Source organism: Sceloporus undulatus, chromosome 5 (assembly GCF_019175285.1).
Source record: "Sceloporus undulatus isolate JIND9_A2432 ecotype Alabama chromosome 5, SceUnd_v1.1, whole genome shotgun sequence".
Lineage (NCBI taxonomy): Eukaryota > Metazoa > Chordata > Lepidosauria > Squamata > Phrynosomatidae > Sceloporus > Sceloporus undulatus.
Window position 1 is genome coordinate 125,461,865 of NC_056526.1, and position 11,325 is coordinate 125,473,189.

The 11,325-nt window shown below is 42.4% G+C and overlaps 1 protein-coding gene across 5 annotated transcripts in view; it reads left to right on the forward strand.

The window, feature by feature from the left end:
* The first annotated feature begins 869 nt into the window (after nt 1-869).
* The window catches only part of SLC7A2 (solute carrier family 7 member 2), a 61,070-nt gene continuing 50,614 nt past the window's right edge, over nt 870-11,325 (forward strand). Inside the window, exon 1 of one of the 5 annotated variants that reach the window (XR_006104272.1) lies at nt 870-1,092. The gene's annotated coding sequence lies outside the window, so the exon portion shown is untranslated. The remainder of the gene's footprint in view (nt 1,093-11,325) is intronic. The other 4 variants (XM_042470537.1, XM_042470535.1, XM_042470532.1 and 1 more) reach the window with 4 other exon arrangements.

An 11,325-nucleotide genomic window follows, 5' to 3' on the forward strand; every position in this document is an offset into this window, starting at 1 on the left:
TAATCCTTCTAGGTTGGTGTGCATAATTAGAAACAAGCCTTTGAAGCCCTGTTGGAACATTGTTTTTAGACCAATTAGATCTGACAGTGTGTCTTCAGGTATACTGCTTTCTAGGAAGAAATATTACCATGAAGTATGTGGGAGACCAGATGAGTTAAAACATTCCTAACAACTGTATAATGAAGCTTGTTTTCACCAGATATATATTATACACACACACACACGTGTGTGTGTGTGTGTGTGTGTGTGTGTGTGGCAGTACAGCTGGCCCTCTGTATCCATGGATTCTGCATCCACAGATTCTAGCATACATAGCTTGACCCCCCCCCCCACTCCACAAAACAAAATATTCCCAGAAGCAAACCTTGATTTGATTTCTATCCCACCTTTCTCCCAAAAGGGACCCAAGGCAACTCACAATATAACATTCCCTTCCCTTCTTTCTTTCTTTTAGTTTATTTCTATGCCACTTTTCTCCCAAAAGGGACCCAAGGCGGCTCACAATATAAACCCCCCCTTCCCTCATTTATTTATTTAATTCATTTATTTCATTTCTATGCTGCCTTTCTCCCAAAAGGGACCCAAGGCAGCTCACAATGTAAAATTCCCTTCCTTTCCCCTCTTTATTTTATTCCTTTAATTTCCACATGCCGCCTTTCTCCCAAAAGGGACCCAAGGCGGCTCACAATATAGAATGCCCTTCCCTTCCCTGCCTACTTGGAGAGCCTCCCACTCGCCTCGCCTCCTCTCCCCATTGGCTGCCCAAGAAGCCTCCTCCTGGGGGAAAAGGCTGGGAGGAGGAGGAGGAGGAGGAGTATTGAATTGGAGGAGGCTGCTGGAGGAGAGGCAAGGCTTTGGGAGGAGGAGCAGCAGTAGCCCCTGCTCTGAAGGAGGAGCAGTCTCTGTGCTGCTTTTTTGGCGGGCTCCTTGAGGGCAGCCACCAGGCAGTCTAGACCTGCAAGCCGCCAGGATGCCCTCCTGAGAGGTTACCACCATCATCATCATCACCACCACCACCTCCTCTTCCTGCTGCTGCCTGCAAGTCCCAAGTCAGCCTCTGCCTCTCCCCAGCAGCCTTGTGCTCCAGCTCCAGTGAGTGGAAATCTCCCCCTCCTTCTCATTCCCCCTTCTTCCCCCCACTCCTCTCCTCTTTTATGTGGGCACATTGCCTGGGAACTTGGTGGAGAAGCTGCACCTTGGACTTTTGCTCCTATGGTTGGGGATGTGCCTTCCAGGGCTGGGGAGTAGTGAGGGTTTTAGGGTTACTCCTTGTCCTACTGTGGAGTAAGATTTTTTCCCCTTAATGTTACTCCTACTCCTGTAAAAAAAACTTGTAGGTAGAGAGATGCTTGTAGCACCTTTGAGACTAACTGAAGGAAAGGAATGAGCACCATCAGCTTTCCTAGCCTTCAATCTACTACTGCCTCACATGCATTATCCTGTAAAAACCTCTTTCTCCTCTACTCTTTCCTCCTACTCCCCAGCTCTGGGGAAAAGACCTGGTTGCTTTGCAAGGCTGGGGTGTGTGTATTCGTGTGTGTGTGTAAGTGTAAGGGTCTCTCTTTGCCTCCCAGGCCCTTCCCCAGCGCAATATAATAAAAGTGATTTTTGGTGTTTGCATGTAATAATAAGTATATTTTGTTACTCCTTATTCCTACTCCTGTAGAAACCTCTTAACTCCCTTACTTCTTACTCCTGCTCTTCCTCCCCAGTCCTGGTGCCTTCAAGGCCTTTGCAATTTATGGGCAAATAAATCTGTCACCAGGTGGGTTGTCTTGAAGAGGGGTTTGTGTTCTGACTGGGGTTTGCCATTGCCTTCCTCTATGACTGAGGGAGTGTATTGATTATATCTTCCTGCATGGCAAGGGGTTGGGTTGGATGGCCTTTGGGCTCTCCTCCAGCTCTAGGAGGCTGTGATTGGCTCAAGGCCTCCAGGTGGGATTCGAACCCAGGTCTCTTGGAATCGAACACTCAAGGCACAATACCCTGCAGGCTTTCTTCAGGGTATCAGGAGTTTTTCAAGACTTAAGTCTACTTCCTCAGATGCATTTGAAGATGCATCTCACTGAGGCTAAGTTTGGCATTGAAGAGCGATTAAAGCACATTTAAAGCATCCCGCAAATAAAGCAAAAATAGCGAGTAACTGTGCGAATGATTATCACACGCAATTGCACAAATAAAATGATATCAGAAATGCATTGTCACTGAAATCTGGAAAGTAAAAAGATGCGCATTAACGCTTCTTTGTGACTACTTCAGTGGCAGGTTTTAGGCGACATCATGTGAAATCGTTTTGTGTTAATTACGTGATCTTTCTGGGATATTCACAGGATAAACCCCCGATCTCCGTCGTGTGATAAACTCCTAGGAAAGCTCATGTTCCCAACTTATTTCTTTTGGTTAGTCTCAAAGGTGCTGCAAAATCTCTCTGCATACTGATTGAACAGTCTAACACAGCTGTATCTTTGAATGTTAAGAGTACCTCTTTGGGTGCTCAGAAAAGAAAAAAGAGGGAGAGGGTAACCTGTTCTGGGATGCCACCTGCATATTCTCTGAGCACATGGAGTATCTATATAGACAGGACAAGAGGGGAGAGAATAAGAAAGAATGTGCATTTTGACTGGATTCCTTGTTCTACAGCAGTGACACATCCCTTCATATGCAGAAAACATTATGTGGAAGGAGCTGGAACAGGAGAGGAGAGGAATAATAGTATACCCCCCCCCCAAAAAAAAAACCCTGAGGAATTGAAGGCTATACTTTTGGTGGCAAGCCTGGTAACACTGCTGGGTACTCTGCACTCATACCTATATGTCTTTGCTATTAGATGCCATATAGGGCAACCACCCTTTTTCCTCTCCCCCCTCAGATGTCCTGTGCCATTAATAGCTGCAGAGCAGTCAGATGTCAAATTAATATGCTTTCTGCTGTCATGAACTTAAATGCTGGGGGGGGGGGGACTGAGCATGTGATGGGCTTCTGTCCAGTGTGTAGCGAGTAGTAAGAGAGTTGGAAATCCTGCCAGGAGAAAAGATGGGAAAGTTAGTAGTGCCACATTTTGCTTTGCTTTTTAAGGAATGGTGGATTGGTTGCAGCTTTTGGAGTTGAAGAACAGTTTGCAGAAGCATACTTACCTGTGTGGTACAAAACACTGCAGAAATACAGTCATCTCTCCATATGTGCAGACTTGGGGGCCATTCACAATAGGAAATAACCCGGTGTGGAAACCGGGCTATTTCTATTGATTTGCCATAATCGAATATCTCCATGACATTTTATCCCAATTCCCGTTCACACTTGGAAACGTGGTAAATGCCATGGAGAGATTCGATCTTGGCAGTCGTGGTGACGGGAGCACATGAAGAGGAAGAAGAGAGAAAAAGGAAAGCAGACCCAGGGCATGTGCGGGGGACAGATGAGGAGAGGAGGGACAACAGATGCCACAGTGAGGGCAAGATGAAGAGGAGGTAGGAGGAAGAGAAAGCGCATTGGTAGCAAGGGGGAGAGGAGGAGGAAGAAGAGCATAGGTGGCGGGATGCTCCAAATGAGATCGACTTGTAAGTTCTCATTGGCAGCTCCCACAAAAACCCAGTTCTTTTGAAAAGAACCTCTGAAATCCCCATCTCAAAATAAGGGGGATTTGCACTGGGATAAGGGGGATTTGCACTGGGCCCTCCCGAATTCGGATCCGGAAAACCTGGCACAAGTGTGAATGACTCCAATTTAAATTGGTTTGCAAACTGGTTTAAAGTGTACTGGGTCCTTAGAGTTCACGGTCTCACTCTTCATGGGAGGGACAAGCTGCTATCTTTAAAATGGGCTCCAGTGCCCGCACACAACCCCGCATACGCACCATGGGCATGCGTGGCATTATTCTCTATGGGACTCGCATATGTGTGCGTCACCATTTTCACATGGGATGGGTCCGGAATGGATCCCCCACGAGTTGGGAGGGGTGACTGTAATCCAGTTTGAGACTGTTTTAACTGCCCTGGCTCAGTGCTAGGGAATCCTGGAATCCTGGGAATTGTAGTTTATTGTGGCACCAGAGCTCTCTGAGTGAGAAGGCTAAACATCTCACAGAACTTCAGTTCCCAGAATTTTCTAGCACTGAGCCAGGGCAATTAAAGTGGTCTTAGACTGGATTATTTCTGTGGTGTGTTTTGGACGTGTAGTTTTCAAACGAAGCTAGCAAACTAAAAGTATGCTAGCAACTTCTGTCTCACACTCAGACACACACACACATATCTGATGTGCCTCCATAGCATTACAGATGTGGTAAAGGGCAGCTTGGGGGAAATTCTGTCATGTTCTCTGGGTTGAGCTGGTTCAGGCTGGTGGCAACAGATATTTATAGTCATGCTTCATGACACTATATGCCATTCATGCAAGAACTGTGGCTAAGAATTCATTGGCTCACACACTGTCAAATGAAAACCCGTAGGCTTCACCTCAAGTGAGTAAGGCAAAGCACCAGAACATTTAGCCTTAAACGAAAGTGGGAGCTGGAGAAAAGAGAAGCTGTTTTCTTGACAGCACTAGAAGTTCAGAACTGGCATGTTTCCTGTTCCCTGTCTGTCTGTTCTCTTTACTAGGGTATGCAAATTTAAAATAAAGTTGTGAGCAGAGAATGAAAATTGGGGAGCTCTTCTGCTAACTTCACCTGATGGAATCTGCTACAAGAGGTCTCCCCCCCCATTTTTAAAACAACATTTAAAAATAATAATGGTGTGTATTTGTTCTACTATTATCATTTTCTAGTAAACATTCCATTCTGACAACTCGTGTTTGTTTGTTTTTGTTTTTAAAATCACACCAAGTTAATTTTTGTCACCCATGCTGCGTACATCTCTTGGTCTAGTGAGGGCCCCCAAAGTAAGTGCAACAAGGATGAGTCCCCCACCACCACCACCACACACAATGATTTTAAAAAGATGGAGTGAGAAGTTGTCTTAGCAGTCTCACTGTTCTGCAGAGGGGCTCCAAATGCATCTAAAGCTCAATGTGATGTTAGGTCTTAGTTAAGCATACATTTGGCTCAACAATCAAGATGAGCCAACAATTTATGGAGCCTCGATTTAATCATAATATGTATATACCCATGTATAAGTCTAGAAATTTAAGTTAAATATTTGACCCAAAAGACCTGAGTTGACTTATCCATGGGTCAATGTAAATACTGTACATATATATATGTGCATGTATATATACAATCATCTGGTGAAAGGCAAGAGTTTAATCTGCCCTGGAAGCACTTATCCTCTTCCACTCACTGCTGGAACTTTGTAAGTTCTTTAGCATTGTTTTCCTTTGCTTCATCCTTTACATCCTTTATTTACATGCTCCTAAATTTTACCTTCGACTTATCCTTGGGTCGTATCAAAATCATAACAAAATCCATAATTTTATCCCCAAAACCTGCCCTTGACTTATACACGATGAGGTTGACTTATAGTCAAGTATATACCATACTTTTTCCTGTCATGTGGTGATATCCAGACTTAGAGAAGACACACTGAACTCAGTCTTAAGTCAAACACCGGGATTACTGCAAGCCATATATCCATCACCAAGCCATGGACCTCTCAGTGGGAGTTGTTAAACCTCGTTCTATAGTTTGTTGTGTTGTACAAACTCATCAGGGACCCAGTCCACTGGCTTATAGCCTTCCTCAACAAGCCAGAGAAATATTCCTAAAACAATCCAAGGTTAATTCTCTGGGTTGCAGAAGAGATTAAGAGACCCAGCTCCTGCCAGATTTGCAGGTTGCAGTTAATTTAACCAGTGTATACCAAGGATGCTGGTTTAGCAGCTTGGGACTTTCTTGAATTTTGGGTTATTGTGATATCCACATTCAGTCTCTAATGATGTCTGAATTGAAACCATATTTTTTTAAAATCTTCCACTGTGCCAGATGAGGTGCAATTGAACTCTGTGGAAATGAATAAATCTTTTGGGAATTCAAACAGGAAAGTCAGGTAAACTGGATGGGATGAGATTTGTAACTTTTGAAGGCATGGGCTTGTGGCTTAAAAGCTCATACTGAGTTCCCTGTTCTTGATCATGTGTAGTAAGGAAAACGTGTCATAATAATGCTATATTGTGTGTCTCTGTCCATCACTGGTTTTGTTGTACCGTGAGTTGAAACACATAATGTGTACTATGTCATTATTTCCATTATTACTTGTTACGGGGGAGAGGAGGAGGACTCAATATAGGGGTTGCCATTTTCTGTAGCAGCGTGTTCTTCATACAGCTCACTGTACACCTTGACAAAGCTGAGTGACTATTTATGGATTGTTCCACAGCAGTAGAAACAGCCACTGAGGATTGTAGAAGGACATACTTGACTTCATGGAATATTTGACTTCGGTGGCTCAATTTTCCAACTTTCCAAACGTGGAAATGTTTTGAGACATAACACAACTAGCAAAGACTAGTTCTTTGTTTATCATGACTTGATTTTGTGTTATGGGGGGAGTGACAATAAATGGTATAAGACTGATGAGGACTTGTCTTCACTATATGGTCCCTGGTTCAGACAAGCCAAGTGCTTGCAACCCTCTGATGAAGAGCAGGAAAAAAGATAGATCAGTAACTACTACAGAAATGGGGAAGTCTTTGGCTCTCCGGATGAACTTTAACTTTTAGAAGCCCCAACCAGCATGGCCACTGGCAAGGAATTGTGGGAATGATTGTCCAAAATCTCTGGAAGGCTAAAGGTTTTCCACCTTTGATCTGCTAGAAAAGCTTTTGATTTCTGCTAGTATGACAAGCAATTCTAAACTTCTGTCATGTAATATTTATATTTAACATTTATCTGTGAACTCAGGGGCTGAATAGACTACCCCTTTCAGCATTGGATTGGGGCCGTGGCAATTGCATGCCGCAGCCCTGATCTGGCCTTTCCGCAGTGCAGAAAGGAGCCGCAAAAAGCAGCTCTTTTTTATGTAGCAGAAAGGGCATCATAGCCACCAGCCCTATGGCTTTTCAGCGTTTGTTTGGTGCTGCGTCATCTGGATGTAGCACCAGAGGAGCGCCATGACACTGCCTGCCGTGCGGTGGGATGTGCGGCATCATACCGGTATGAGGGCGGAGCTGGGGCATGCGTCTTGCGGACACCACGCCCCCACTCTGTCCCCATGCCGGCCTTTTATTACCGGTCTGTTGAGACTCTCAGTTCTGTTCTGATTTGTTGTTAATTGCTGTCAAGTTAACTTGCACTTCTGGTGACCTCATGAATGGGAGACCTCCAGATCACCCTATCATCAACTATCCTGCTTATGTCTTGCAGACCCATGGCTGTGGCTTCCTTGACTCTATCCATCTGTAATGCAGACTTCCTCTGCCTTCTACTCTACCAAGTGTTATTGTCTTCCCATGACCTGGCCAAAGTACAATAGCCTCTATTTAGTCATCTTGGCTTCTAGGGAGAGTTCAAGCTTGATTTGCTCTAGGAACCATTTATTTGGTGTGTTTTTTTTAAGCAGCCCACAGTATCCATAGAACTCTTATGAGACTCTGTTCTGATGCTCAGAACAAATTCCTGGGCTCAGAGTTCTTTGATACTTAAGATACGCCTTTTGCACAGTGTCTTGGATAAGCTGACAAACTGGTAAGTGCTGGCTAGTTTGGGCTAGAGTGGAAAACAAAGTAAATTCAGTAAGACTGAGACCTGCCCATCCTTGAGATCCTCTTATCCTTTCTATGGGCCAAGTTTTATAGAAGTGGCTACACTGGACTAGAAAATTGTCAATAGTCACGAGAGGTCTTAGTGTTAAATTTTTCTTCCTAATTGTATTTATTTTTTATTTTAATTCGTTTTATTTTTGGTTGAAGGGTGAACAATTGGAGGAATTCAGCAACACAACAAACAATGCTCACCTAATTTATGTAGCTCTGACAATCCCCCATGGTGTGTTTCCTCAGGTCACAAGACAGTGTTGTACACCCCTGCTGGGACCCTTCTTTCCTATGTTTGCACTTTTTTTTGGTCTCTTGACAAGAAAGTTTTGAGTGAAATCTAAACTGGCTGCATGTCAACAAAGCAAACAGCTGGTGCTGCTTTCTTGAACAGCTTGTATTCTGTGGAAATGTGGGCTGAAAAGGGCAGGCGTTCTCTTAGTTGGGCCTCTTTGCACATTATGTTTTTAAGGCAAGCATGTATTTCTAGGCCAGATGAAAGTACTTTGCATCTTTCAGAATTGGCAACAATGGTGTTTCTATCTACTTACACAAACCAGTAACAGACTCAGGCTTTTATCCCATCTTTCTACAGTGATGGAAAAGAAACAAAGTATTTTGTCAGTTTTGCAGAAGCAGTGCTCTGGTAAGAATTTTGCTTATGATTAAACATAGATGAATATTATTTTTGTCGTCTTCTGAAAATACTTGAACCATTTTATGCAAACTGCTTCCAGTGAATATGTTCTACTAGACTTAGATATTCTAGATTCTAGATATAAGTAAATCATATTCTTGCCATTGTCTTCAGTGAACTGTGTCTCATATCCTGCTACTTTGGTCATAGGTATGCATACTTGGAAGGAACTTTTCTTCAAAATTGGCGTTACTTGCTTTCAAGCACGATTGCCAATTGTATTTCTATTATGGTTTGTCTAGTTAAACAGCTGCATTAAGCAGAAATTTGACATGCAGTGCTTTCTCTCTTACTACATATACTTGTTCAGGAAAATGCTGCAATATATGAATTTCTACTTGTTATGCAGCTGTTAACACATAGGAACACTGTTGGCATACCTGTTTTTAGACAAATATATGAGTGTCAGTGGGCCAGTGTAGACCTAAACATGTATTAAGTATGCATTGCAAACAAATGACTTTGGGGAGGCGAGTAAGGGATTTTTGAGCAATGGCTGGAGTTTCTAAATAGCTCTTAGAGCTAAATAACTGCATACTTGATTTTTCACATTAGTATGACTGTTGCATGGCAAAAAAGGAACATGCTGTAAAAAGATTAAAATGATTAATAAAGTTTTCAATTATACTTTTTCTCAGTTGGTTTTCTGTTATACAGTGATTATAAAACAGACGGAAGACAGACTTTGCTTTGAAAATTGTTGGACTAGGTCAGGGTTCAGTTCCCCACTCGACCATGAAAACCTGGGTGATCTTGGGTGAGTCACATCTTCTCAGCCCCAGAAAACACCAGATTTGCCTTAGAGTTGCCATAATTTGGAAACAACTTGATGGCATACAAAAATAAATTTCAAAAATTAATACAGGTAATATCTTATCCAAAATGCTTGGGCCTAGCAGTGTTTTGTATTTCAGATTTTGGAATACCTGTATTTGTATATACATAATGAGTCATGAAGAGGCTGGAGAGAGACTGAGGATCTGTGAAATAGTGGGTGGCATGGATTCCTGCCATTTCACAGATCTCTCTCCAGCCTTGCAAATACAGTACAAGTACACACTACTCTACTTTTGTTGTTGCTCAGAAAGTTTTGTATTTCAGAATTCTGGATAAAGGATAACCTGTATGTAAATTCACTGGAGTAATCAGTAAGATAATATGATATGTTTCTAAGTTATTGAATGGAAGATGAGTGAGCAAGTAGTCCAGATACTTGGACTACAACTCCTATTATCACATATCATTGGATAAGTGTGATAAGAGTGTCCATATTCTATATATTTAGTATCTCTAAGGATGTCTCTTTATGGTATCTATTAGTATTATACAGCGGGCCTGCCATATCTGTGGGCTAGCCATTCACAGACTTAAGCATCCATGGATCGTCCTACCCCATTATTGCCAATGGCAGTGCATGCATGCGGCAACACCAATGCAACCACATACACATTGCCACCCATTCCCTATGGGGTCATTCACACTTTTTTTTTTTTTTTTTGAATGAAGAGATTTGCATCTCCATGCCGATTCAGAACTGATTCAATATTGGTTCAGTGTTCCCACTACCTTTACTGTGATTGAATCTCTCCATGCCATTTTAACCCTGTTGGCATTCATATTTGGTCACACTACCACAGATGTGGATCATTGCAGCTCTTTAAAAAAGAATTGCGAAGGGGCCTGGTGCCAAATACACTAGTTTAAGCGGGCTTTTTGGTTGCCCCCGGCCTCACAAACTGCACCAAGTGCAGTCGGGGCAAGTGTGAACTTCATGGAAATAAACTGGTTCCACACTGGTTTATTTCCATAGAGTGAATGGGGCTTGAGCATGCACATTTTTTTTCTTATCCATAGGGAGGCCCAGGACCAAACCCCAATGAATGGGGAGGGCTGTACTTTGAAAAAGGTACAGCAGGGATGGGCACTTTGCTTGTCTATTTGCCTGTTTTGCAAATTGAAACTGCACTGGTTATGGCTAGAAATGACTTCCAGCTTCAACTGCCCCCCTCCAGTTTTAGGACCTATTAAGCCAAAAGAAGCCATGGGGACCACACCTGTCTTACAGGAGAACAATTTTTCCTAAACCATAATTGACCTTATTTTATGTTTTTATAAACTGGACGATGGTGAGGGAAATCTCCAGAGCCCATAGAAACATATGAGAAATACCCCAAATTAAAGGAATTTGTGCACTTGGTTGGATGCAAAATAAATTAGTTGACTCTCAGTTCCATTGTTAATTCATATCTAATTTTTCACAATGGATTCCTTTTTAAAAAAAGAAATGGATCAAAGACATTTTTAATCAGATAATCAAAGGCACTTTTTGATCTGATCTAAAGGTTTTCAAATTTAATTTACCTAACTGATTCAATAATATGCTTATTGATTAAAACATTTCCCCCTAAAAGAGATGCAGTTCTGCCTTCTGGTTCTCTCTCTCTCTCTCTCTCTCTCTCTCTCTCTCTCTCTCTCATTCTCCACTTCTCCCCCTATCCCCCTCTTTCCATCTTCTTGTCAAACACAAATGGTTTCCTGGACTCTTGCCACCTTTTTATGCAAAAGCTTTAAATCCTGAGCTGATGGAAGCTAATGTCAACATTCTTATTTTGCCCATATGCAGACATTTGAGAATAAAGCAGTAGATGAAACAAAGCCCTATTAGATCTTTGATGAAAGAGATGGCAAGATTGTTATAAATCACACTTAAGAGAGTGAGATTTGGCTGTGAAGTAGAGAAGGATTATTTCAAACTTTTTGACATCTTCTTTTAAAGGCTTGCCCACACTGTAGAGATTGTATACTCCAGTATTTGAACAAATGCTCAAAATACTGTATTTTCTGGGGTTAAAAAGTCCAGGAAAATCTTCTCAAAAGTCGGGGGTCATCTTATACGCCGGGTGTCATCTTATAGGGCAGGTGCTGAAACTTCTGAGCCGGACTGA